The sequence below is a fragment of the Phodopus roborovskii genome, unplaced genomic scaffold, assembly GCF_943737965.1.
Source record: "Phodopus roborovskii unplaced genomic scaffold, PHOROB, whole genome shotgun sequence".
Lineage (NCBI taxonomy): Eukaryota > Metazoa > Chordata > Mammalia > Rodentia > Cricetidae > Phodopus > Phodopus roborovskii.
In genome coordinates, this window is record NW_026126511.1 from 18,715,819 (window position 1) to 18,743,742 (window position 27,924).

At 40.4% G+C, this 27,924-nt stretch overlaps 1 protein-coding gene across 3 annotated transcripts in view; it reads left to right on the forward strand.

Moving 5' to 3' along the window:
• Positions 1-536: 536 nt before the first annotated feature.
• The window catches only part of Klf12 (KLF transcription factor 12), a 397,981-nt gene continuing 370,593 nt past the window's right edge, over positions 537-27,924 (forward strand). The window contains exon 1 of one of the 3 annotated variants that reach the window (XM_051195288.1): positions 537-1,231. The gene's annotated coding sequence lies outside the window, so the exon portion shown is untranslated. Of the gene's footprint in view, positions 1,232-1,394; positions 1,521-27,924 lie in introns of those variants that run through there. The other 2 variants (XM_051195289.1, XM_051195290.1) reach the window with 2 other exon arrangements.

Below are 27,924 nucleotides of genomic sequence, written 5' to 3' on the forward strand. Positions count from 1 at the left end.
CGCCCCGGTGTGCCAGCGTTGCCGAGAGAGGCACACACCCGCACCTCGCCCCCATTCATCCCGCCAAGGTGAACCTTCGCGAGCGGGGCGCCCTGTCTTTCCTGGAACGCGCGACACACTCAAACCCAAACAATGATCCCCCCCCCTGTCGTTAGTCGAGTCTCTCCGCCCGCGCCACCCGCGGGGCAGCCCCCGCCGGGACCCCATTGTTGCCCAAGCCGCCGGGCGCCCGGGGGCGGACCCCGCACACTCGGCCGGCTCCGCCCACACCTTTCCAAGTTAGCCGCGGGCGAGCCGCGGGGACAGCTTGGGCGCGGGGCGCCTCCTCGCTCGTCCCCACCCACCCTGGCTGCGGTGAGGAGTGGGCGAGGGCCTCTTTAATCGTCTCCAAATTCTTTCCCCAAGTCTGCCTAGGCGCGTGGTGACACAAAAGAGGGGGACTTGGTGGCAGCTCAGTAAGAGTCTGGTCCCGAGAGTTGCCATCAGGGGGTTCCTGTCTCCGCGACCCCTAGAATTCCACCCAGGTTGCAGCTAACGAGTGGCAGAGGCCATGTGTGGGTTATTTAGGGTGCCGCAGAGAGGTGGTGCAGGTGACAGGGTGGCGCGGCGAAGGCCCAGGGCCAGGGGCGGGGGCAGGGGTGGGGCGGGGTGGGGCGGGGTGGTGGCTCCGCGGACCCACCCCCTGCCGCTGGCCAGGCTGGCAAGGAGAGGGCTGGGCAGTGGGTGTTGCGTTCTACCTCTGCGATCGGGGAGGGGTTAGTTTCCCACAGGGGATTTCAACCATCACACTCTGAGCCCGCCTCCTAATCCTCCGGCGGAGCGGCTCGGGGCCCCATTTTATGGCAATAAAGCGACTTAGCGCCTGCTGAGCGAGCCCCTCCCCGCCGCCGCCCCCGCCCTCGGCCCCACCCCGGGGCTCGCCCGCAGCGGCGGGGCTTTGTTTCTGGGGAGGAGGACCAGAAGCTCTTTTGTTTGGGGGTTTTCTGTTTTCACCCCCCCTACCCCACACACACCCCAACCTCGCCCCACCCCGCCCCAACCCCCGCGCCTCTCCGATTTCCTGAGCTGCGGGCTGCAAAGGGAGGAGAAACGGCTTCTTGCAACCCCCTCGGCTGGGCCCCGGGGTAATTCGATGCGGGCCTGGCGAGGCTCCCCACGTTAGACCTGGGCTCGCGTCTCGGCAGCCTCCACCCACCGGCCCACCCTACATTTAGCGCATCATGTGATCTGGGTAAGTCATTTGCAAGTACAACAGTTCCCTGGGTTGCCCCCCATTCATTTCCTGAGAACTGCAGAGAACCGCTGAGAGGCTCTGCTTGTGCGTGTGTGTGTGTGTGTGTGTGTGTGTGTGTGTGTGTGTGTGTGTGTGTGTGTGAGTGTGCGCGGGTGACGCCGTGTGTGTGTGTGTGTGCGCGCGAGTGTGTGCGTGCGCGCGTGTGAGAGAGAGAAAGGGCGAGAGAGAGGGGGACTCTGTATGAGGGAAAGAAAACAATTTCTCCTGCTCTGCAGCTTCTGTTCAGGTCTGTGCCGATTCCGTTTTTTATCAAAATAAACAACCCCCTCCTTTCTTTTCTTTCTTTCTTTTTCTTTTTTTCATCCCAAATCAGATCGTATTCTCTTAACGTATTTTATTTTCCTTCTGTCATCTGCTCAAGTTAAATCATTTTGGTTGGTCTGTGTTCTTAAATGGGGGAAAGTGTTGGGAAGCGGGGAGGGGGCCGGGGAAGGGCGATGCTATTGCCGAGCCAAGAGCGGCAGTCGGATTCGCGGAGAAGAAAGAGGGAGGTTACTTGTCCCACTCCCTAAACATTTTAAAAAGAACTTAGCAAGTAACGTGAATTAAGCAAATGCTTTGCTCCCCCGACTGGAATTGTTGGTTGCAGTGTTTGCCTGACAGTTGCCAAGGATGAGAAATAAACCCCTAGGGCTGAACGGGGGGGTGGGTGGGTGTCGTGGAAGTAGTTGGTCCCCAGTAATGGATGGGCTGGATGAATAGCCGCACCGCACCGGGGCTGGGCGAGCAGTGTGTGAGCACTGGAGTGTGGAGGGGAAAGGGTTAAGGAGGAGATAACATTGCTGGCATGAATAGTGTTCCTGGCGCTACATTCATTATTGTCTCTGGTAGTAATGATGTGGAACTGTCACTTGCTACCATGCCTGGTCCATGGGAGTAGCCAGGGGCTGGCCCGTGGCTGTTATTTTCAATTTCGAAGGACCTGGCCCGAGTTGACAAGGGCCAACTTTGTAAGGCCACCTGGGCTGAGAAACCGGTGGAGTGGCCTAGGAGCTGCTTCTCGCCTTAGACGCTCAGCTAAGAGGGCTAAGACTTGACCTCCACGACATTAGTTGGTGTTCACATTAGATGCTCTCCTACCGGGAGAATCAATCTTGCTTTTGTTGGGTAGAGAGCTGCCTCTCAGAACTTTGCAAACTTTTATCTTTGGGGAAAGGGTGGGGTGCACTCAACAGTTTTGTTTCCCCATGCGTTTGAGGCAAATGCCTGGAAAAAGTACCAATTCCTTTGTTAGATATCCTGTAGCTTCCCAGCCCCCCTTCCTCTGCTCTTCTAGTTTTGCATACTTTACTAGTAATTGCCCTAATTCAGCTGATAAAAGCTGACTTTGTTGAGTTAAAGAGTATTAGTACAACGGAATGTGTAATCTGGATAAACAGTTTCTGTGTTTAGTATTGTCAGCTCTCTAATTTAACCGTACAGATGGCTTAAGTCTCAGTTCTGTATGGATTGTTTTAAATAATTCTACTGGCTAATAGAATTCTCGACCGAGAACTGTGATATTTTAACTTGGCATTAATATTGTTTCCCTGTAACACGGGAGAGACAGGCAGAGGATCTATTTACATTTGGTGCGTGTGCATCTAGTTGCTTCTTAGACATCTGCCAATCAAATACACGTCATTCTGCAAATCCACCTCGAAGCCTTCATGCCCTTTTCTTAGTGGAGGAGAGAGTTGTTTGGATAAGTAAACGTTTTGGGAGACATTTGGTGGCTTTTAGAACGCAGCAGCTTCTGATGTGAATAGAAATGGTCACTTTGATGAGAAAATAAACCGTCATCCAAGACATGCTTTTAAGACTGGCATTTAATTACCACAGGGCGACCCCTCCTCTCTTAGAAAAAAAATCCCGGTTTACTAATAGGTCCTCATCTGGATGTTAGGCACATTAAAAAAAAAAAAAAAAAAAAAAAAAAAGAAAGAAAGAAAGAAAGAAAAGAAAAAAATGAGAAACAGGTAGAGATTGGTTACGTAAAGAGTTTATTTTTAGGCTTGAGAAAAATTAACTGTAGAATCTTGTTAGAAATAGGATTTTTGAAGACAGACATTTCAATTGCCTAAGCTACATCTCTATCGATGCTGCCTGGTCAATCTTGATACTAGACTGCCTACTAGTCTGCTCTGGTTTGAGTCTGGGAGACTGCAATTTGAGCACTCAAAAAGCACTCAAAAATTGGCAAGAACATTTCATGCATTAGATAAAAAGGTTTATTATGTTAATCCATAGTTAATATGAAATATTCTTAAACTGGCACAATTAACATATTTTCACATGAAAATTCAATAATTTATGAGTTGTATCTATTTAACTAATATAGCTGTGTCAGGGTAAATAAAACATTCTTGAGGACTTCTCTTGATTGCTAAGTCTGATTTCAGTTATTTGTCTACTACTTAGGCATATTTCAAAGAAACTTTGGCCAGTTCAGCTTTATTGGGGAATGTTTTTTATGACTGTTTATTGAATGAACATTATTGTCTCCCTCTAGAAAGTCCTTTTCAAGAAACCATGTCATCTGGGAGGAAATGGTCCTGGTGTAGCTGTTGAGACCTTGACCTTAGAGACTCTTGGCTGCTTGTTTACTCCAGCTGCTGTCTGTATGTGTTCCAAAAGAGAAGGCAGTGAGTGGAAGCACCCTTTCTCCTAGGGTGCTTGATGTTCAGTCCTCAAGAGTGTGCATGCAACCTAGAGTCTGTGGTGTTCTGATCATACAGAAATTTTCTTTTTGCCTCCTTGCGAAGGGGAAACACATCATGAAATTACTTATTTAAAACCCAATGTGTTTTATCTTAGCAAAGGTGATTTAAGTGCTGGTGCCTCCAGGCCTGTACTGAGAACATTCCAAATGGGAAGTGCTGGTTACTTTGTTGTTGTGAGGAACCTTGTCCTGGGAGGTGGTGCCTTAAAATAGCTGACAATGTAAAATTGTCCTGGGCATCCCCCCCCCCAATAACTACAAAATAAAAAGTACTGAATTTCATATTGATCGAAGTTAAATAACATTAAGATAATTCAGTAAAATTGGGAGGCCAGATGATTTGTGTGCTTGTAGTTAGGAGAGGCATTCTTAAGTGTTCGGGGTTCATAAACGTTCACTGAAGTGTGTGTGTATGAACACAAAGTAATTGCACAAAAGTGGTAATGGCACAAACACTATTATGATTACTATTAGTAGTAGTATGCTGTTTTACCTATGGTGCTTGTATATTGATTAACACACAAGAGCTAAGAATCTCCAAATTAATTCTAGTGCTGTCTTTTTGTTTGGGAAGTAACTTCCATTTTTATAAGTTCTGGAATGGACTGCAGCGTCTGTGCAATGGCAGACTGGAAGTACTTGCAGTTTTGATCTCATTTTTTTCTTTTTTCAGTGTAACCCTGGCAGGCCTGTAACCCACTCTGTCCTCCTGATTTCACCTTCTGAGTACAGGACAGGAGTGTACCCTATGTCCCTCTTATTTTCCTAAAAGAAAAGAAAATACAAAAAAAATCTAAGAACTTTTTCATTTTTCAGCTTGTGAGTTAGGCACAGCCTTTGGTTTTAAATGTATATAAAATATAAGGGTAAAAATATTGAAATGAAATCCCTGGCAACACCCTGTAAACCACACAGCCTTAACTCATCTACCACACCCACTCCATTCCCAGATGCAGAATGGAAGCCGACAGATGGGCCTTGCCCTGTGCCTGGAAGGTCAGCTGCCTGTGGCTCTGTCAGGGTTCTAACTCTATGTGACTTCAATCCATCAGAATTCCTTCTTGGGGGCCCACACAAACCGCACCCAGTCTGGAGTCAGCTACTGAGTTCCTGTGGTAGACACATGCTCTGGATTAAATGGTTGCTTTCTCTATATGTTCTCAGTAATTAGGTTACAAAAGGATTTCTTGGTTTGGAGTGTTTATTGTCACAAAGTGGCTACTTGAGTAATTATACCACCCTATAAAATTTGCTTTGGTCTGGCAGCGGATTATAGGATACCCAGTGAGAGAGTTGTGCTCTGATATGGCCTTTCTTCCTTTTATTCAGCTCAAAGTCTTTTTTTTTTTTCTAACATTTGTTATAGATATTTACAGACATACACATTTACTTGTTTTGTTATTTATAGAAGAACTTTTATATTCCCACAATTTCATATATGTATAAATGCCCCAGCCGCAGGGCAGCAAAGAGGGCCTGAACCTCAAAGGACCTGCAATGACAGACAGGAGACACGAGAAATGGACAGCAAGGCAGGGTTTCTGATCAAGCTGCAAAATTTTACTTTTTCTCAAGCACATTATATAGTGTTTAAGGCAGGAAACCAGGTGGGGCGGGGATTCAGAAGGGAGAGGCCGTTGCCTGGCAACTGGACTGCAGAATGTTCTTAGTCATGGGTCACCGAAGGTGAGCAGGATAGCAGGGAGGCTAAGGGGGAGTGCAGGTGGAGATAAGCAGGTTATTAGCAGGGTAAAAAGGTCCCAGCAGGAGGGGTTACTAAATAACATAACCACGTTCCTGTAAGCCCAAATTCTACTTATCAGGAAGTTGGGGAGGGGGGAGAAGGTTCATTGGGACTGAAGGTAGCTACTCTTCTAACACAATGGGCTATTCTAAAAAATCTCTAAGGCTTATGCCAGGATTGCTCCGGGCAGTATACACTCTTTTCCCCAATTTCATACATATATACAATTTTCTTGATACTTCCTGTCTGGTTGGCTTGATCTTGTATGAATCTTCTGCAGGCAAATAGAGCTTGCGGTGAATTTTTGAATGAAACAGCTATGTCATATCCAGATGGATAACTGCGTTCTCCAGCACTCTTACCTTCCTTCTACCCTCTCTTTTTCCTTAGTGTTCTAAGGGTGGCATGGATGGGTAGGCTGTGATGTAGATATTGCAGTTAGTGCTAAGCACAGGTCATTCACTGCATGTCATTGTTGACTGTGAAGTACATATCTATTTGGATACTTATTAAACTGGTCCAAACAGTATTGCTGCCTACATGTCAAGATACCGAGAGTATCAGAGAGCCGTTGTGGTGGTCCTGCTACATGGAAACTGAGAGGACAAACATTTGGAGTGTTTGGATTACTTTTCTTCTCCCACTGAAGGCCCTGATTATTGTCTACTGGCTGTGACAGAATTTATGTCCAAGGTACAGCAGTTACTATGATTTTCAGAGTATGTAGCATGTAGCTTCTCCCATTTTTTTTTTTGGTGGAGATACAAATGTATATATTACACATGTATATACGTTAGCTATGTGTATATTTAATTTTATGTTTAGGCGTGTGTTTGCATATTCTCTGTCTGCACTGGTATCTTAGCCTCTCACACTATGGATATTATGGATAATAATTATAGCAAAATGTGACCACACATAGGGCAATTAATCAACAAGTTTGTTTAATCAGATTCTGCATTTAGTAAAAAGCTATTCTCAAAATAAGATTAACAAGCTAATTCATATGAGAACATAAAGTGATTCATAAGAAAACATAAAACCCATGTTTTCTCAAAGAAAACAAGATAAATTACTGTAAATTTGTATGAGTGCTTTTGCATAAAGACAGTCTGGATAGATAATTGGAAAACGGTGAAATGAAAGCAAATCACTCATTTTCCCTCAGGTGCCCTCTAAGAGCACCCTGGACAGGGAGCGCGTTTTGGTAGACATGTCTCCATTTGAGCCTGTTTTTCCTGCATATTGACTCAAGATGACCTTGGTCAATTTTTTTGAACTGAGGTGAGGGTTACATGAGGTAATGTGGATAAAAGTCCCTCTGAAGAACTATAAGGCACTGGCATGGCGGCGACCAGTTTGACTGATGACTATTCTGGACCCTGACCCGGTCGGTCTTCCCCACTAAAGAAAAGACATGGACATTCCAGTTTCTCAGAGTGAACGAGGAAGTGACACAGGAGGAGGGGTTTCCAAGGGTGAGTAGAAAATCTGATGACTGCCAAAGGTCATGGGTTCTATCCCTTCCTATTCCTACCAGAGATTTGCCGGGTGACCTTGAAAGAGTTAAGTCTTAAAAAGAACTTTCTATGGAACTGGTATGAAAGTACCTAACTGTTAGCATGATTGCAATGTAGGTGACCTGTCTGTGCTTTTAAAAACAAAATTAAGTGAAACATATTAGAATGAGCATTTAGAAAACACTGACAGTGATAGACAATAATGATTATTTGTAGAATGGGTACTTTGTGGTGGATGGGATGCTGTGGATTGTAAAGTGCCTGAACCCAAGTTCAGGTCCCTGGTACTGGAATATCAGTAACACCAAAGGTAAAAGGGAGGAGACAATGGATTTTTGGAACTTACTGGCCTGCCAGTCTAGCCAATCAGTGAGCTCTTGGTTCCTTGAGAGACCCTGTCTCACAAAACTAAACAACAGAAAACAACAAAACAAAACAAACAAACAAACCAAAAAAGCAAAACATTGACAAATTGTAAAAATAAAATTAAAAAGAAAATCTTTACCATTTTTAGTGGAGTTTCCTGGAGTTTCTATTAGTTAGTCAACCTGTTAAGAGAAAAATACAATTCTGGTTTGCGATTCATTGTAGAACGGAGAAGAAAACTAAGCCCAGAGAAGCAGCCTCAAATGTCCTCACTGTCTAGATCTTTCCTGTTTGGGTGAATACCATGGCTGTGAGCATCACTGTCTTGTTCTGCAGGATTCTGTTTTAGTTACAACCTGCTGCTTTAGAATTCACTGGATTCCACACTGTATGCTCTTGCCCTGAATACGGGACATCTGTTGCTAATTTGCTTTGTTTCCTTCTGGCATAACAAGCACCTTGAGAGGGGAAAGAGCATACTCCTTATTTTATTCTCCTGGCCTCTCACATGGAGCCTAAAGACTCATTGAAAGAAGTGATTCCAGGGCAGTCCCTGTACCTTCCATACCAAGGCCCATTCACTAGGCCAACAATGACCCTGCCTGCGGTAGTCTCTTCCCTCCTAACCCACCGGTTCCTGACCAGCTGCATGCACTCTGCTCCATCAGCCAGTGGGTCCTCGGTTGACTGCATGTTCCTGAACTGGTGAAAAATAAAAAAATCTTATTGTTAAGAGAAGCCCTGTAGAATACCAGAATCAAACGGGATAGAATGCAAAACATCAGACTACCTAGTTTGTAGCCGTTGAATTAGAGAGGTTATTCTTTCCTCCCAGTTTACTCACCTGTAAACCCCAAAACAAATTATCGCAACAGAATGGGCTTGAGGACCAAAATACACAGAGAGCATCCAGTGGGGAATTTTACCCATGCTTAGCGTTCAGTGTGCTCCTGCGTGTCGATGCCTCTTTTATGGGTGAGTATTAACTGGGATGGCCAGTCTCGATCACCTTGACACACTGGAAAGGAGGGAACCTCCTTAGAGAAAATGTGTCCATAAGATCCAGGTGTGAGGTGTTTACCTAATTAGTGATTGATCCTGAGGATCCTGACTCTTTTGTGTGGTGCTTTTCCCAGGCTGGTGGGCCTGAGTTCTATGGGAAAATAGGTTATGTAGGCTATGAGGAGCTAGCCAGTAAGCATCCTCCTCCATAGCCTCTGCATCAGCACCTACCTCCTGGTTCCTGTCCTGCTTGAGTTCTTCTCCTTGTTTCCTTCAATGATGGACTGACTACAATGTGAAAGTGTAGAAGAATGGAAGAGTTGCTGCCTGTAGTTATGAGCAATAGGGCTTGTTATTTTCCTATGCAGCGGGGACAGCATCATTACATTCAGAGAGGGATACATCTTTATTGAGTGGGAACAATAGAAGTTAACTGATGAATATGAAAAAGACTAAAGTTACAGAACATAAAAATTTTAGCATTTTAATTATTCTACTTAGCAGAATGTGTAAATTATGGGTTTTGTAATTTTCCTGTTGTGCAGAGTAATGGATCATTAAAATTTAAATTATTTCCCCGGACTTTTGTATATTTGAGGGATTTCTTTTAAGTTTTGATTCTGAAACAGAATTTTCTTCCTTTAGTGAACAAATATTCACTGATATTTCATCTGTGTTTATGCCATATAATATGTGTATCCTATATCAAGTGGCATATAGTAGATATGAGCTGTTTGTATTATATTACTTCTATTTTGCTATGGATGTTGCAAAGTTATTTCTATCTTACTACATATTTGGTATCATAAGTTGCTCCATTTCCAGTCTGAATTGGTTTTGCCTCTGTTACAAAACTCAGTGGTCCCAACTCTTTGGCACTGGACATATTGATGCTGACCTTGATGCTATCCCCAGCTCTGTGTAGGCTGCTACAACCCAAAGGTCCTGGCCTCAAACAGTCCTCCTGCTGCTTCTGTCTCCCAAGGAGCTGGAACTAAGCTCTATACTATGTGTTTTATGAAGTTGTTAGCAAATTATGATCAGAGTTAAGCAGTATGTTTATAGTCAATATCCAGTGAGCTGTAAAGGGGAGATTTGAACCTGACAAGGCCTCTGAATTTTGCTCTAGCTGCTCATGGCTCCCACAAGCACTGGATGTGACATTCCAGAGCTCGTCTTCACAGAATAGGGTGATGATGGTAATACTATACAAATAATTACTCTTTACAGACTTGGGTTGTTTTATTAGCTTTAGATCATTTGGGTTTACCACCTTTGCTCCAGCGTTTTCTCCAATAGGGAAGGCAATGGTTTGCTGATACCCATACTAAAACAAATCACCAGGCCTAACCCACAACAGCTACTTTAGAAGGAAGCATTTGCAGGGCACTACATGATAGTGATAATAGTAGTGTAATAAATTCCCTCTAATGTCTGTTTTGCTAGTGGATGAGGCCATTAAAGCTGGAAGGATGGTAAAAGTAATAAAGCATTATTTTTGTAAGAAATGTTGCAATCCTCATTTGACCTCCTCTTTCTTTAAGTTCCCTTGGATATGTAAGCATGCAGCATAATGAGTTTGATATTATCGTTTTATGAGCCAAGAATTTGGCTGGGGAGGTAGAGCTTGTGTAGAAAATTACAGAAGAAAATGTGTGAGGTTACTGTTAGTTGCTCGAATAAACTACATAGGAGGAAAGTGATGTCTTGCTGGAAAATCAAAGATCTCAGGGTTTTAATAGATGTGCACTGAAACTCATTTACACAAAGGGATTGTTTATTCATTTATTTATTTTTAAATTAAAAATTGCATGTAAAAATTGCACGTATACATTTTGAGTGTTTGTTTATTGAGAGGCACATACCGTAGGCAGCTCCAAACACTTAGAGGTCAGAGGACAACTTGTAGGCACTGGCTTCCTCTTTCTGATGGGTCCTGAGGATCAAACCCAGGCCATCAGTCTTAGTGGCAAGCGCCTTCACCCAGTGAGCCAGCTCACCAACCCAAGTTTATTTATTTAATTTTTCACAGAAAAAGTAAATATGTACATGATGAATGTAACCCAAAAATATATTTGGCAGCTGTGGTTCTTTCTCTCCTTTCTTTTAGAACTGATGGTTTTATTGTGTTTTAGCAAATGTCTTTGCTTTGCAGTCTCACCAGAAATTTTCCTTTTCCAAAATTAGAATTTCCTAGCATGTTCTTGGCCAGTAGGATATCTACTGTCCTAATGAGTTGAGGGAAGTCTTATTTGAGCTATGGAAACAAACCAAAATTAATGATGACAGATAAAATTTTTAAAAATTTACTTTATACAAACCTATCTCTTTAAGAAATTCTACTCCTCTAGTAAAGGCACCAAGCATGTAAAAAAAAAATTTTTTTTTTAAATAATAGGACTTTCATCCATGACAGATACATTACAAATGTAGGAATAAGAATTCTTTTTAAGGGTTGGAGGAAAGAAAGACTTGCTAACCAAAATTACAGGGAGTTGCAATGCATTGCAATGGATCAAGTAGTACAGGAAAGAGTATTTGGAAGGGAAGCTTCCAGTGAGAGGATGGTTCAGATATGTACTGTAGATATGTGTTGTCTCTTCTTCTTAAGTGTAAATACAGAACGCTCACATAATCATCATATATTTTGTCTTGAGACAGTATAGCATGAGACAAATAAACTTTTAATGGTCCTTTTCACAGCCTCAATGGGCTTTGTATTCTATGCTGAGCTCTGCAGAGGATGGACTAGTTAGCGTGGCATACTACATTATGCTGAATCTCTAAGCTGAAGACATGAGTGACAGTATTGTCATTTAAGCAATCTGGAAATTAAGAGGGTTGAGAATATGTGAATATGGGCTACTACAAATGCTTACTTAGTGCCTGTGGGTTTACCAAACGGTTTGAGTTTGGTCTTGATAGTCTTGTAAGGTGGAAGGGACATGTGGTATCCATTTTATTGATGCAGCTGTTAAGAGAAGAGATGGGTAAAATAAACCAGAAGTTGATAAGGCCAGAACTGGAACTGTGATTACCAACACTAGTAAAAGTGGGGTTTAATACAGGTTTTCTGTTTTCCATTTTTTTAAAAATTTCATTCCAATCCTATCTTCTTTACATTTCTTTAGCCCCAAGAAGCCCGACTGTTGAAAGACCATCTTGCACAAAAGAGGTCTCATGACCTACTATGTGGTGCATGGGAGATGTTCTTTCAACTCGAGATGCAGTCATGTGTAGACAGATTTCTCTTTGGGCCACCAACTCACAAAAAAATGACACAGTGAATTGTTATTAGTTATGAAAGCTCAGGCAATAGCTTAGGCTTGTTCCTAACTACCTCTTATGATTTAAACTAACCCTTATCTTTTATATCTACATTCTTTTGTGTGGCCTGGTTACCTTTACTTTGTATTGCCCACCCTGCTTCCTCTTTGTCTGGCTGGGGACTCTGGCTTTCTTATTCTGGTGCTCCCTCAGTCCAGAAGTTCCTGCTATACATCCTGTCTAGCTTTTGGCTGTTTGGCTTTCTATTAAACCGATCACAAGGACATATCTTCACACAGTGTAAAGGAATATTCCATAACATTTCTCCCTTTTTGTCTAAATTTAAAAGAAAGGTTTTTAACTCTAACTATGCAAAAACATAAACTATAAGAACAATTACCAATTAAGAAAAACATTTAGAAGGTCCAGTTCATTATTTGACAAATTTAGAGAAAATACTCCATTATCTATCTTCTTGAGGAGTCCTAAATTTTGTACATAATTTACTTTCCATCATGACTAAGGGAAATTGTAACTATATCTATCTAGTCCTCAACTCCATCAGAGACACAAGAAAGATATAATATTACATGAGTAAACAGGAAGTACAGAGAAAACAACTTCCAAAACTATGAAGTGACAGAGACATCTGGCTGCCTGGACAGTCACCCAATTTTCCTCTGTAATGTTGTAGCATCCATCTTTGACCTGTGGGCCTAGAATATCTGAAAGACTTTTCTGTGAAGGAGGAGTTTTGACAGACTGTCCTACCTTGTCTTGGCAAAGTTCAGTAGTCACTTTCTTTTGTGTTCTGCTTATCCAATTTGGATAGCATACTGTAAGCAGTCAAAACAAGGGCAGCCCCTTGTCCAAATGGCTAGCTTTTGCTATAAAGAAAGCAAATTCAATATGGGGATTCTTAAGTGCCCATCATCCTTTTTTGAAATAAATTAGTGCTTCCAGGAGCAGGCATGTCTCAATATCATGAAAAGCCTTATGTTATTAACATAAACATACATGTCATATTCTGTTGGTCTTTGAAGTGTTTCAAGATCTACTGTCTGTCAAAGATATCTCTGTATGACCTTGAAAACATACTTAGCATGACTACAAGTTTGTGTTATAATTAACTATTGACCTGTGTTTCTTGATTATTCTAAATAGTTCATAAAATAGCTTCCAAAAACTAGAAATTTACATTACATTTTAAAATAAGCTACATAGGTACAATACCTTAAACAATAGTGGAAACATATATAAAGAATTTTGTAATAAAAATAACTTCAATTTTGTATCAATATACAGAAATACATACCAATGTAAATTATTTGAGACTAGTGGTTGTTTAAAAGTAGACAATTTACCCTTTTATCTTATCATTTCTATACTAAAACTAGACTCAACAATCTACCTTTTTATCTCATCCTTTCTATACTATAGTCCCTTTTTTACCTTTGGGAAGAGATCCCTGAATCTAATCTCCCTTATTTAACTTTTTCCCTGACCATAACCAATGATAAATTGTAAGCAATCTCCTTAAATGATGACAAACATCCATAACCCACTGAATGACCAAAACCCACCAACTCCACCTATTGGGAATATGGGTATTGCATTCTCTAGATTTCTTCCTCTTGTCTGGGGGTGCTCGCACCTTTAGGAGACCCTGAAGAAATAAAGATAATGTTCAAGTTCTGGGAGAGCTAGCTGTTGTGTAGTCTTGGTACAGTGGGAAAATATAGGGCCTATCTCAAGCCTTCCTGGAGTAGTGTGTGAGGCTGGACCATCTCAGCCAGCAGCCTTGAAGCTGTTCTAGATGAAGAAGGTATAATAGAAGTACTCTGAGAGGCTGGATCACCGGGGCCAGCTGTTTTCACTGGTGTCTGGTCCCTTTGTTCTGAAAACACAATTTTTCAAAGGTGATATACTTACCTGCATTAACTATGTGTTGTACAGAAGCTAGCCAAAAATAATTTTTTTTTTGTTTTATGTTTGAATAGGTAAAATATGCACCACCCGTCTTTTAATTCTTCTAGGTTTGTTTCTTCATGTCTGGAGCCAGGATTTTTAAGAGATCTCCCCAAATCAAGCCTAATCCTCTTTAAGCTTGAAGAAATCCACAACTTTTTGAATTCTCTGGAAACAAAAGCATAACCTTTTCCCCAAAACATACATTTTTTTGACTTCTATTTTAAAGTTACTGCATTTCTGAAGTATCTTGGCTGTTTAATTCAACAGTCCTTCCCACAACCCAGTGTCATTCTCTGTCCTTTAGCATTTCAAAGATTCAAAGTCAACACGATACCATCTGGGATCCAGACTCTGTCTTTCCATTTTTGTGTGGGGTATCCTTTTTACATTATTTTATTCTCCCTTTATAGGCTTTAATTTATTATTTATAAACTAGTATCTTTTCCTCTGAGTGTTTGTACCCATTTTCTTTTCTTTTTTAAGTCTACACACATTTTCAAACATTTGTACCTTCTTAGAGGTTTTGTGTGTCTGGTCTGACTTCATTAAGTATCTGCAGTGTCCTCTGATTGTGTGAGGCAAATTGAACTGCTCTGTCAGCCGATGGCACTGCTCAGCTTAGCACATTCCTCTGACACATGCCGCTGGTGGCTGGCTCCAGCCTGAAGGCAGCCACCTTTCTGTACACCTCTGAGCCCACCTGAGAGACCATGGTTACCAGGAAGCAGCACTTGATTCCGTGTTTCCAACAATTCTTTTTAAGCTTTCTCAGGCCTTTTGTGTTTTTATGTGGCCAAACATTAGGTGTCATGTATAGGCAGATTTTTCTTTGGACTGCCTGTTCACAAAAATGACAGGGAGGCTTACTATTAATTACAAAAGCTTGGCCTTAACTTGGGGTTGTTCCTGACAAGTTCTTATAACTTAAATCAATCCATAGTTTTAAAAATGTACACTCTTTCATGTGGATCAGTTATTTTATTCTGTTTTCCCACCTTGTTTCCTCTCTGTTTGCCTGGGGACTCTACCTTTCTTTTTCCAAGATTTCTCTCTTTCCAGAAGTCCCTGCTATACCTCCTGTCTAGCTATTGGCTGTTTTACCGTTTTCTTACATCAATCACAGTGACATATCTTCACACCGGGTAAAGGAATATTCCACAATAGTCTTATTCCCTTCTGAAATGCATCCTAAGGAAACTGCATATAGGAAAGTGAGAGTAACCTGACATGATGTAATAGGGAGCGTGTAGGCAGAGGCATCTGTCCTCTGGAGGAGGGGAGGAAGGCAGATCATCATTGCCCCTCACCAGGGCTTCTGCCAGGTGCCAACACTATGAAGGTCCCTAGGACATGAGCTTCATCCTAAAGGATGAATGATCTGGAGAACAGCTGTGTAGCTAAGTCCACAGAAAAGGCCAAGTTAGCACATTTTGAGGCAGATTGCTTTCTTTCTTTAGATCATCAATGTTCCTAAATTGTATCCCAGATATTTGAAATTTAATGTTTCTTTCAGCCTTTTAAAAGTACTCTTCTTCATCTTAGTGGATTTTGTTTGTTTGTTTGTTTGTTTTAAGCATGAGTTAAGCATGTTTTGCTGTTAAGCATTTGCTGTCAGTATGAATGCTGCAATCTAAATAACCCACGGACTGATAGTTTCACAGGTCTTTAAATGAGAATTTATTCTCCTAGGACTGCTACTTCAAAGGAACACAATTTGAGAGCCACAGAAAGTCGCTTTGTTTCATAGAAATGCATCTTCATGGGGAGTATAAGAACTTACATATGTGTCTTTCTCACAAAAGTGTGTCTTTTTTAGGGCTGGAGAGATGGTTCAGTGATTAAGAATGTTTACAGCTCTTGCAGAGGACCACAGCATGTCATATGGCTCATGACTGCTAGTAACTTTAGCTTCAGAGCATCCAGTGCCCTCTTCTGGCTTCTTAAAGCACCAATGTGTGCGCGCACGCCACACACACACACACACACACACACACACACACACGCACGCACACACGCACGCACACACAAACACACCTATATCTATATTCATATATACACATTAAAAATATGTGTGCATGCATGGAGACTTTAAAGTACATTTTTTGAGTTCACTTAGCTCTTTTACCCCTCTCTACCCTGCAGTAGTATTCCTTTCTTCTATAAGTCAAGCCACAAGAATGTTGTATGTGTCTCCATCATTTCCTTTATGTCTTTAGGTATTGATAACATGTGCAAGTGCAAGGTTGTGGTCCCTCCTTATGGCAAAGTTTTTTTTTTGTTTGTTTGTTTTGTTTTGTTTCTTAACTGTGTCATATGTTTTCATTCAGAACTACTTCTGGAAAAATCTTTTAATGCAGCTGCTGCAAAGGTAACTCATTAAAAACACCATGGTGTGGTGTTTAAATGTGTGGTTTGTCCACTCTCACCTCTGTTATTCATTTACTATTTGGCAACGTTTTGTATCTAGTTCTTTCCCTGAAAGCCAGTGTTGAAATGTCTTTAGAGTTTGTCCTCATCGCCCTACAGGACAGAGTCCCGGGGAAAGTGGCTAGCTCCTTTTTCTATGGCTGGGATCGACTATGCCAACAGAAGCAACTGAAGGGGAAAATAGTTCCCTTTGGCTCACATTTGTAGGCTAAAGTTCATCATAGTAAAAAATGGGGGCAGCTGGTCGCATTCTATCCACAATTAGGAAGGAGTGAGAGATGAGTTCAGCTAAACCTCCTCCTTTTCCACAGGGCAGCATCACAATTTAGAGAATGGAACCACCCACAGTTAGTGATACTTCCTACCTCAAGTAACCTAATCGAAATCCCCAACCCTTCATGGACCTGTCCTGGGGTCACTCCCCAGATGGCTATAGGACTACTCAAGTTGACAGTTAAGATTGACCATCACAGAGGTATCTGCATGTGACTTTGGTTCTCTTAAGAGTTATGGCATTGCTCTGAAAAGAATCTAATAGTTCCCATCTTTCCAGCATTAGAGGCAATATCCCTTTGGATATTCTTCCTTTCTGGTAGTTGTATAGTGGTATGTGCTTTGGAATTTATCCCAATGATGTGATGTTGAACATTTTTCCATTCTAGGGAATTTGTGATTATCCTCTGAACTGGCTTTCATTTACTTGGTCCATTTTTTTTTTTCTCTCCCCAGTAAGTTTTCTTTTGTGGAAATCTCTTATGTATCTGTCTGATATTTCCATTGCAAATACTTTTTTCAAAAATTAGTCATTTCTTTCCTGTTTTATTAATAAAACATTTAATATTTGTATGTGAATATTTTTCTGTCTTTGCATAATACCCTGTTTTTCTCAGTGTCTTCTCCGTTGTTAAAATAGATATATACATCTAGATTTACTCCAACTGTCTATTTGTGTGTGCCCTTTGAACTTAAATGTGATATACAAGCAGGGATCTATTTTTATTTCTAGATGCAAGGCTGTACTGTTGTGTCATCATTTCTGAAATTTGGTGTCCTTTCCCTCGAGCATCTAAATCCCACATCTGTCATCTCATATGTTCTCATGTGTTTGCTTGTGCTGGCATTCTTCCACAAATAATTTTCTTAGCTCTTCTCAGAGATGTACTTAAAGTACAAAGAATATTTGACTCTTCTTCTCTCCTCCCTGGGACAAGAAATCCTCCAAACCAGCCAGCACTAAGACCTCCCCATTGTGATTAAAAATATATTACATTTAATTGCATATAACCCGAGAAGTAAACATTTTTCATGTTATTTACAGCGCATATTATTATCCTGATTCACAAATGCTAAGGCTTCTCTGCTCATGTTTTAATTTTTTAGATTTAAGAATTATTTTAAGATATTACTTGTGATGGTCATTTCTCATTGTAATTGCATTTATTTCTAAAACCATTGCAGGTTTTTTACTATTATGTACATATTAATATATAGTTTTCCTTTTCAGTGGGTTCGTTTGCTGAGTTACTTCTAGCTTTCTATCTGCTGGGTTTTGAAATATACTTTTCGTAAAATTGATACTCTTTGCATTAAAATATGGGTTTAATTTTTTTTTCATTTAAAATTATCTATTTGGTACCGAGACATGAGTTGGTTTAGAAGATGCTCTTTTAGAGGACCTGAGTTCCCTTTCCAGAACCTATGACAGTAGCTCTCAATCATCTGTATTACTGGACCCTTGGGATCCAAGCCCCTCTCTTGGCCTCTATGACACCTGTATTCACATGCACAAACTCACACACATTTCTGCATATGTACGAGAGTTAAGATTGATATACTGGCAATTTTAAACTATAAAGTTAGTTTTTAAAATCAACAGAACACTTCAAATCTTGAATTCAGTCTGTGCAGTTGATAGACATTGTGTCTTGACTAAGCCTTCCTAGCTTGTGGTTTAGAAGGTAATGACTTTTGTATTTACGGTATAGATGTTGATAGATGTCCATACCTCCTTACCTTTCCTTTAATGTCTGTAGGACTAGCAATGATCCCCCCATATCTGTGCCTGTGGATCTCTGTTTCTCTCACTCTCTTTTTCGCTGTTACTTATAGTAGTGTTCAGTGAGTTCCCCCCCCCCCCTTGATTAATCTGGCTAAAGTTAGTTGGTTTTACTGGAATGGTGAAATGACCAACCAGCCTTTGGCTCACTGATTTTTTTAAAAAATTATATTTTTTCTATTTCCATTACATTGATGCTTTCTTTTCTTATTTTCTTTCTTCTGTCCTTAAAGATTTAATTCATTATTTTTATAGTTTCTTAAAATCAATAGAAATGTTGATTTGAGAACTCGTGTGATCATACAATGTAAAAACTTCTACTTTAAGCATGACTACTTTAATATTTAATTCAGTATATCTGCTAATTTACATTGTGATTTAATCTGAGACCCTGGATCATGATGTCAATATTTAGATATGTGAGTATTTTTTTATATCTTTCTGCTATTGATTTGATTTTTCACTTGTTTCATTTGAAAGATAACATACTTTATATAGCTATGCTAATTTAAAACTTCTCCTGAGATTTGTTTATGAATCACAGTGTGGTTTATGATGGTAAATATTGCACATATAATCAAAATCCTTGTTTTGGTGGTGACTCTATCAATCACCTGTCTATCATCTATCTAGTGTGTGTGTTTGTGTGTTTGTGTGTGTGTGTGTGTGTGTGTGTGTGTGAGAGAGAGAGAGAGAGAGAGAGACATTTTGGTTAGACTGTGTTCTATGCTGTATAATATTGCGTATATTGTCACCTTTCTGCTTTGAGTTCTTAGGAACGAGGGCTGAAGTGTTCTGAATTTGGAAGATTCTCTTTTAAATCCCATTAGCCTTTGCTTTGTGCATTTCAAAGCTGTCGTGTGTACACAGAAATAGAATTATTACATTTTCTTGAAAAACTGACCTCTTTGTCATCATGCAGTATGAATCTTTTCCTTGTTGAGAACTCTACAATAGGTTTTTGCATGTAAGAATCTACCTTTAACAGTTCGATCCTTTAACATTTACTAGTTGATTCTAGGGGTTGAACCCAGACCTTTATGGTATGCTAAGCAAGCACTCTACCATTGGGCTACATTCCAACACATTAGTCTGCTGTTTTCGATAGGGACTACTTCAGCCCTTGTGTTAAGTGTCTTTTTCACATGATTAAGTTCCTACTTCTCACCTGTCACTTGTTTTCCCTCGTCTCCCTTTTTTCTCTCATTTAATGCCTTTCTTGCCTTCTCCAGCTGAGGGGTTTTGTTTGGTTGTTTGGGTTTATTCGATTTTGTCACCACCACTGGATTACTAGAAGTCTTCTCCCCACATGTGAATGCTTAAATATTCAGTGGTTACCTTAGAGTTTATAAAATACCTCACCAACTTCTCCATTTACTTCTTCTTATATGGTATCAGAATCTTTTAACAGTCTGATTCCTAACGTCCCTGTAAAAAGCCAGGTATGGTGGCCCATGCTTGTGACCCTAGCCTTGGGGAACAAGGACAGTTGGATTCTGTGCCTTGAGGGCCAGCTAGTCTTACTCAGTGGCTGAATTCCATCTTTGGTGATACACCTCAAATCAAAAATAAGATGGACAATGGAGGAAAACACCTGATGTGAACCTCTGGCCCCAAGTACATAATGCACCTGCATACAGACATGCTCACATGCACACATGTACACATACACACAAAGTGAATAAAACTACACAAGTACTGGCTTTTTTTTTTTAACCGTAAATTATCTTTAGGAGAGAAGTATCAAAGCCATGGAGATATTGAGTCTAATCATGTCTCTTTGCTTTTCTAAGTGATAACTTTTCTAATGAGTCACTTATTTCTCTAATTTTTCTTAGTTATCCTAAAGTATAGAACAAATATTTCCTACATGATTCTCTTCTAGCTAGAAGACAAACTAGACTGTGCTGTGTGAGCATGTCAGGAGGCAACTACATCTTCATATTTTATTTGATCCAGCACTGCAGCCCAGGAGGAAAGTGTTCATTCCAACAGTGTGGATTTTGCATCCTAACTTAACCTCTCTGGTCACACCCTCACACGCATATCCAGAAGTTGTTCTCCTGTATGACATTAAATCCCATCAAGTTGACAGTCATGGTTAACTGCCACAAACCTCCTTGAGCATAAGTATCTTACATGGCCCAGTGTGTGCCTAATTTGCTTCTGTTTAGACACTCATTTCTGTCAAACTGAGTGAGAACTCTGGAAGTATTTTCCTTTCTTCTTTCTTCTCTTTTAACCATTAAACCCTTTAGAGCACTCTTTGGCTCCTCTTCGTTCTCTTTATTTGTGTTGATTCATTTTTGATGACATTTTTTATCTCTTTTTGTAAGTCTTCAGAGACCGTTCTGTACATACCTAGGTAATACATTTTTGATGTGACTATTTACATAATGGCTTATTATACCCTATTGCTTCCTTTTCTCATGCGTCCTTTGCCAACGTGCCAGAGCTACTCTGATTCACTTGTTATTTGGTTAGAATGATTCAGTATTTATATTAGGAAAACCTGGCTAGAATAATTATCCCTGAATCCTTGCCTATCCTCAAGTGGTCTCCAATATTTCTCAGATCAGTGAGTTGTATTTTGGTTTGATTTCCTTTTTTACCCAGGTCACTCTAGAAGAATGGTTCTCAAAGCTCCTAATGCTGTAGCCCTTTACTATGTAACACAGTTCCTTTGGCCCCAACATGCACTGTAAAATTGTTTTTGTTGCTACTTCATAACTGCAATTTTACTATTGTAATGAATCATAATGTAAATATCTGATATGCAAGATATCTCATATGTGACCCCTGTGAAGAGTTGTTCAACCCCCAAGGGGTCATGTGTGTTTCAGCATCTCCCTAGCCCCTTTCTTGTGATAATAAGTTTGATACCGCTCTACCTGTTTTTCTTTTTATTATGTGACACTCAGCCTTTCCTTTGATGGCCTGTACAATATCACTGCTATGTGATCTGTCCAACCTCTTTTTAACCCAAGGAAATGTACAGGGTTATGGGAAACTTTTCATTTTGTTTCTTGAAGATGTGAGACAGTTACTTGAAAAATGATAGACTTAATACTTGAAATTGTTCCCTATGACAACGAGTTCAGGAAGAACTGAAGGAAGCCTGTCTACAATACAGAAGGTGAAAGAATAGGTTCAATGGTAGCCTTGAGCAACTGAACCATTGGGGTAGCCAGCCTTAAGAGCAATAAGTCCCTATTTCAAAACCTTGAGGTTAAGTTGTTTTTCATTTGTAGTTGATGCATTTCTAATGGCTTTTATTTGGAAAGACTCTTTTATTTGTTTGTTTTTAATTACCTTGAGAATTTAATTTTGCTGTAAATTTATGTATGTTTCTCATTAATCTACATTACTCCTTGGTGACTCTTTAAATCTTCAGAAATGTGTCCTTAAGTGGACACTTTTGTTTTTCTTGTGGTGGTACCCAGGGCCTTGCTCATGGCAGGAAGTGCCACTGTGCCACAGAACAATTTTAAAAATAGTATGTCTTGTCTCTTTCTTCTCCTTTTGCTGCTGCTGCTGCTTCTAATTCTGCTGCTGCTTCTAATTCTGCTGCTGCTTCTAATTCTTCTTCTTCTTCTTCTTCTTCTTCTTCTTCTTCTTCTTCTTCTTCTTCTTCTTCTTCTTCTTCTTCTTCTTCTTCTTCTGTTTGCTTTTACAGTACATTTGACCTTCTGGTGTTCCAGGTACTGTATCATCCCTTTTCTTTCACTTTCTTTTCCTTTCTTTTATTCATCCCTTCTTCTTTTAAAAAGTCGATGCTGTAGTTTCACTTTCTTTTTTTAAGGTGGGTGTGTGCATGAATGTGCACACATATGTGAACATGCCTTTGTGTGTGTGTGTGTGTGTGTGTGTGTGTAAATGGTTACTTGTGCATCAGCTATATTAATACTCTTATCTTGATAAACCCTCTGCCTTATTCATTCTTCACCCTCCTCAGGGATCTTGTAATTTTCCTGATAATTTCAGTCATCATCTACTTTTGTGCATGGAAACCTCACTATACCACTTCTGCAGATAAGGACTTTTAACAAGGCAACAAGGAGAAACCCACTTTATGGAACTGCCAGGTATGCAGGTCAAAGCTAAGAACCCAGCTCTCATAAATGAGCATTATGCGGCTTTCAAGTGTTCTTCCATTTCTTAGTCAGGGTACAAATGAAGTTCTGTGTTGCATGGAACTGTCTTGTTTGCCCCTAACCCTGGTGTGTGTGTGTGTGTGTGTGAGTGATTGTTTCATGAATTCTACCTTCCAAGACCTTAACATTTTGAGTAGCTCAATAGTTATTTTTACAGGATATCTGTTCTTTGGTTTTAATTTCTCATTCTTAGACAGGATTGTGGGATTTTAGAAGTCATGTTGTAAAAAAGGAAGCACCCTTCTCAGTGAATCCTTTCAGAGGTGTCAACACACCAGCTTCCTAATGTGATGTCCACAAGGGACTGTTGATGACGTTAACCTTGATGACTTCGCTGAGTAGCCCTTGCCAGTTCCGTTCATTGCCATTTCATACTGTCGGTCTGACCCACTTGATAGATGGTAGCATGTATAATATTTGAAATTCTATAGGCTTTTTTTCCTTCTAGTTATCAATTTTAAAATCTTTGTTAGTATGGACATGTTTATGCTTATGTATGAATTTATTACTCTGATTATTTTTTTCCCAGTTTGGGCTATAGAGGTTTTTCAGGTTTATTTCCTTATAATAATTTTTTAATGAGCACATTCTTACTTGCATTACATTATTCTTTAGGCATGTTGTGTATTTTTCTACCAGCAAATCAGCTGTGGTTGTTTTACAGGTCTCTGGTTCGTTTCATTGGATAATGATATTTAGAAGAGAGGATCTGGGTGGCAGGGTTCTTGCTACCTACTACATTGGGTGCTGTTTTTATTGTTGAGTGCAGTTGCTCAAAATTAAACAGTTCTCTTATATATTTGTTTGTTTGTTGTTAGTAAGCTGATGAATAAAGGATAGATTTCTCTCTGCAAGGAAAACCTGTTTTGATTAGTCGCGTAGACCATTCATACATTAGCATGCTGGAATGAAAGTAAGAAGTGTAGAGTTTTCCTCTGCCTTGCAGATGCCTGCTGTTTTTCTTAGCTCATCTTTTGTCAGTTGTTATTGTCTTGGTGCCCTGCTGTGGTTTGGAATGAGGGCTGTCTTATTCTAAGTTCAATCTCTGGATACATTATGTTGCTAGTACTCTGTTGTAAGTTGATGAATACTTCAATGTTAAGAGTTTATTTTGTCTCATAGTTACTGTAAACTTTGAGCAAAAGAAAATATTCCAGCTCTAATGAGAGTTTAACCAAGTTTAGAAATTGTGTGTTCCTTTCTAACACTTGACAGTAATGACTGTCTGATGCGAAAGTCCTGGGATGACATTTTCACCTCTGCAGAAGGCACAATCACAGGCATGGGGACCAGCTAATTCCCCTTGAAATTATGCAGTGTGCAAAGAATTGTGTTCACTTACAGCCTAACATCTTGAGAAATAGGGCTTGAACATTTGGCTAACTTTCCTGCAAGAGTGAGTTCTTCATAGTTTGACTTTCTACTGCTCAAGTAGAAGCACACATACTGTAAAACATTCATGACCATGTGCAAAGAACTTAAAGAAATCAAAAACTCACTCACAACAAATCTTTACAAAATAACTGTGTGAAGGAGAAAGTTCCTTTGCAAGCAAGAACATATAACCCTTGACATTCCCCTCCATTGATCTGTTGTAGGGCATTGTTAGAGTCATTCATGCCTTCTGCAGTGGACACTGTCAGTGAAACAGGATATCTAAAGAGAATAAAGTAGGGTTTTCTTTTTCAACTTTGAGTTTTCTTTACCTTTTGGTTTTTCTATGAGGTAAGTTTATTGAATTTAGATTCAAGACTAGAAATGTTTACTGAATACTCACAAGGTCTTTACAAAGATATGTTCATGCCTAATTTTAATGAAACAAGCAAGTGTTACCTTATTTTAGAAGGGGGGGAATCTCTGTATATAATTAAGAACCTTGGAATGAGAGTGTTCTAGATTTTTCAGTTTAGGAAAAGTTCAGTATCAAACAACTTTTAAGAGTCAGAAAGCAAAAGGCATGGGTCCACAGATGCGCAGTTTGGAGTGATGCAGCCATAGCCAAGGAGTGCCTATGGCCAACAGAAACTAACAGAGACAAATGTAGGTTTTCTTTGGAGCGTCCAGAAGAAATATGACCTTGCTAAGGTTCTCTAGACATGGGATGGTTCCTGTTATTAGCTACCAAGATTGTGGGAATTTGCTTGGGCAGCCTAAGGAGACTCATAAATCCACCACAGGGAGGAAGAAGGAATTCTGCTAGATGATGGCTGTCTAGGGTGCAACATTTGCTAGAAATTCTAATTTTTGAAAAGTAATCAAAAGCATCATAAACCCATGTGATAATTTGTATAGTGAAATTTTGTATAGAATACTCCAAAAGCACTGAAGGGTGGGGTCAGTCCTGCTCGTGTAGAAGGCTGAAGGAGACACTGAGGTAGGAGCACTTGGTTGAGTGAGGATGAGAGTCCTGAACAAAGAGGGTCAAGGTGGGAGAAATCCTTCTTCCTTCCCCCTGTGGTAACATGAGTAGCTGTCTACCCTAATCCCAATGTTTTCGTCTCCTACAGTAGTTAGTTCTTGAAGACAGTTGACTGGATGCTGACTTCTCAGACAACTGTTTCAGCCCTACAGTGAATAACATTCAGAAACTTTTTAAGTCTATCTACTTGTTCCTTGATCTCTTTGAGTCCTTCTGGCCACTTTGAGTACAGTATGACTCAGAGACCATGATGTTAAAGAAAATGCTCCATTTTCTGTGATGAAGTCAACAGACTGTTCCAGAGGTGCTACATGGTGGTGTTTTAGGGTTTGCCACATGAAGATCCCACAGACATGTAATATGCAGTTGTTTCTTAGAATGTTTGAGGAGTTGCATCTCAGATCCTGGCAATAGCTATACACATCTGCCTATATTCATTCCATCATCTACAGTGTCTAACGATCCATAATACAATGTGGATGCTGCATGTTCAAGGAATAATGGCAACAAAACTTTCTATACAGGGTTAGCATCAACCTGTGTTAGCTTTAATCCATGGCTAGTTAGATTATAGAATATAAAGACCACAAATAGATGGGACTCTCTCTCTCTCTCTTTCTCTTATGTTTTTTAGAATCCTTAAGATGTAAAAAAGTATTTGGGTCCAGGCTTTACAGAATGGATTATGGGATCTATATGGTCCATGTGCTGAAGTCCTCTGCCCTGTCCTATGGTAATGTATTAAATCAGGGATTGCTTTTCACTCTTACAGAAAACACGTGTTACTGAAAAGAACAAGTATTGCTCATGAATAATTTAAAATCTAACCCAGGTATGAATGTATGATTGATTGACGCTCATAGTTTTCTAGTTTTCAGTAGTGAACAAATTAGAACTAGAACAATGTTTAGGTCTTCAGAAAAAAAAATAGTCTCTGCCTCTCTGCCTTTGGGATCCAAGCATCTTAAGAAGGCATATCTCAGAGTTCTAGCACGAAAGAGGACACAGGACATAGGACTTGTACAGTCTTCTCCAGAGGATTTGTTGCCAGTTTGGCAACTTAGAGCACCTTGGAAAGACTCTCTTTCATGGCCACAGATGTTTCTCTGTCACATTTCATTGAGTATTTAGAATCACTTCAGCAAAATTGTGTTCATTGGGGTGAGTGGTTAATTGGACATTTCCAGACCATCTTTAGAGGATTTTATTATTAGATTGTGTGCTGGTTGGTTTTTGTCAACTTGACACATATCTGGGGAGGGGGATCTTAATTGGGAAAATGCCTTCACAGGACTGGCATGCTGGGAAATCTGCAGGGTATTGTCTTGGTTAATTATTGAAGTGGGAAAGGCCCTGCTTACCGTGGGTAACCCTGGCCTGTGTAAGTAAGAAGATCAAGTAAGCCATGAAAGCAAGCTGGACAGCACCACTTGTCATGGCTTCTGCTTCACTTGCTGTTTCCAGATTCTTGCCCTAGCTCCCTTCAGCGATGGAGTGTGGCCTTAGAGTTGTAAGATGAAAGAAACCCTTTCTTCCCCATTGGTCATGGCATTTTATCACAGCAAGAGAAACCCCACTGTGATATATTTTCTTGTCTTTCTTTGGATCCTGGAGAGCCTCCAGAGGATCACTTTAAAACACATGGCGTGAGCAAGTTCTAGTAGGATTATTTAAGAGTCATTCACTGGGCGGTGGTGACATACACCTATGGTCCCAGCAATCAAAGGCACAGAGGCATGTGGATCTCTGTGAGTTCAATGCCAGCCTGGTCTACAAAGTGAGTTGCAGGACAGCCAAAGCTACACAGAGAAAACTTGTCTTGAAAAACCAAACCAAACCAATCAACCAACCAAACAACCAAACGAAAAATCTTTTCAAAATGAGTTGGTATATAGATCTGAAAAATAGCTCATTCGTTTAATTCTTTAATAAAAGATGTTATATGATGGATTAATTCTCATAAAAACAAATATAATTGTCTTATATGAAAAACTGTATGCTGAGTTTTACATGTAGAGAATATTAAGAATACTGAAAAGACAATGCCATTCCTGATTTGCCCTGCCCCTTGTCCGTTGACTTATGGAAAATCTGTAAAATTCGCTAAAGCAAAAGGTAGTTTTGGAGGGAAAGTTAGGTCATTGAAATCTGTCTGTGATGCAGAGATGGAGTCCTTAGCCAGTGTCTTCCTGTGGTTCTCTCATGTTCTATTTGTAGAACACAGATCCTTGCCCCCATACCCTGAGGCTCATTCTTATTTTAGCTGTGTCTCTCACCTCCCTGGCCTCTCCAGCAAGATCCCAGTTCATCCAGTTAAGTTGAGACCAACAGATTGCAGGTTTGTAAAGTGGAGATGACGCAGATTTTGTGAGCCATTACAGAGGCTTGTACAGGACTTTCTGAGCCATTATAGAGGCTTGTACAAAAGATCATTTCGATGCTTGGTACACTGCAGGGCCAAGAGCTGCTGGCTGGTGTTGTTGGCGAACTCTGTTCTTTTCTCCATCTCAGAGCACATGTTTACTTCTCAGGTCACACTGTGGTGTGAAATGTAGCTGTTGGAAGTACAACAGCTTTGAAAATCCCTACCATGGGTCCCACGAATGCTGTGTAGAGGGATGGCCAATGACCTGCCTCTGAAGGGTGCATTCCACTTGCATGGGTGGAGGAGAGGAAGGGCTGTCCAGACACAGGAAGCAACTTGAACTAGGGTGAGGCAGGAAGTTCTGGGTGTAGGCTGGGAGAGGTCCACTCTGGCTAGTTTAACCCACAAAAATGCTACAGAAGCACGCGGCTCTTTCAAAGAATTAAGCATGCAGAGTGTCGGGGACATTTACCTTTAAAAACCTTGATTTCCAATTTCTCTTGCAAAGTTTATGACTCTTACTATAATGGTAGGTTGAAGCTTTCTATTCTAACTTGGGTCCTTGCCACCATCTAAAGCTTTTTAAATATTGTTAGGCCCTTTTCTTTTTTCATTTACTTTCATGTTTGTTTATTATT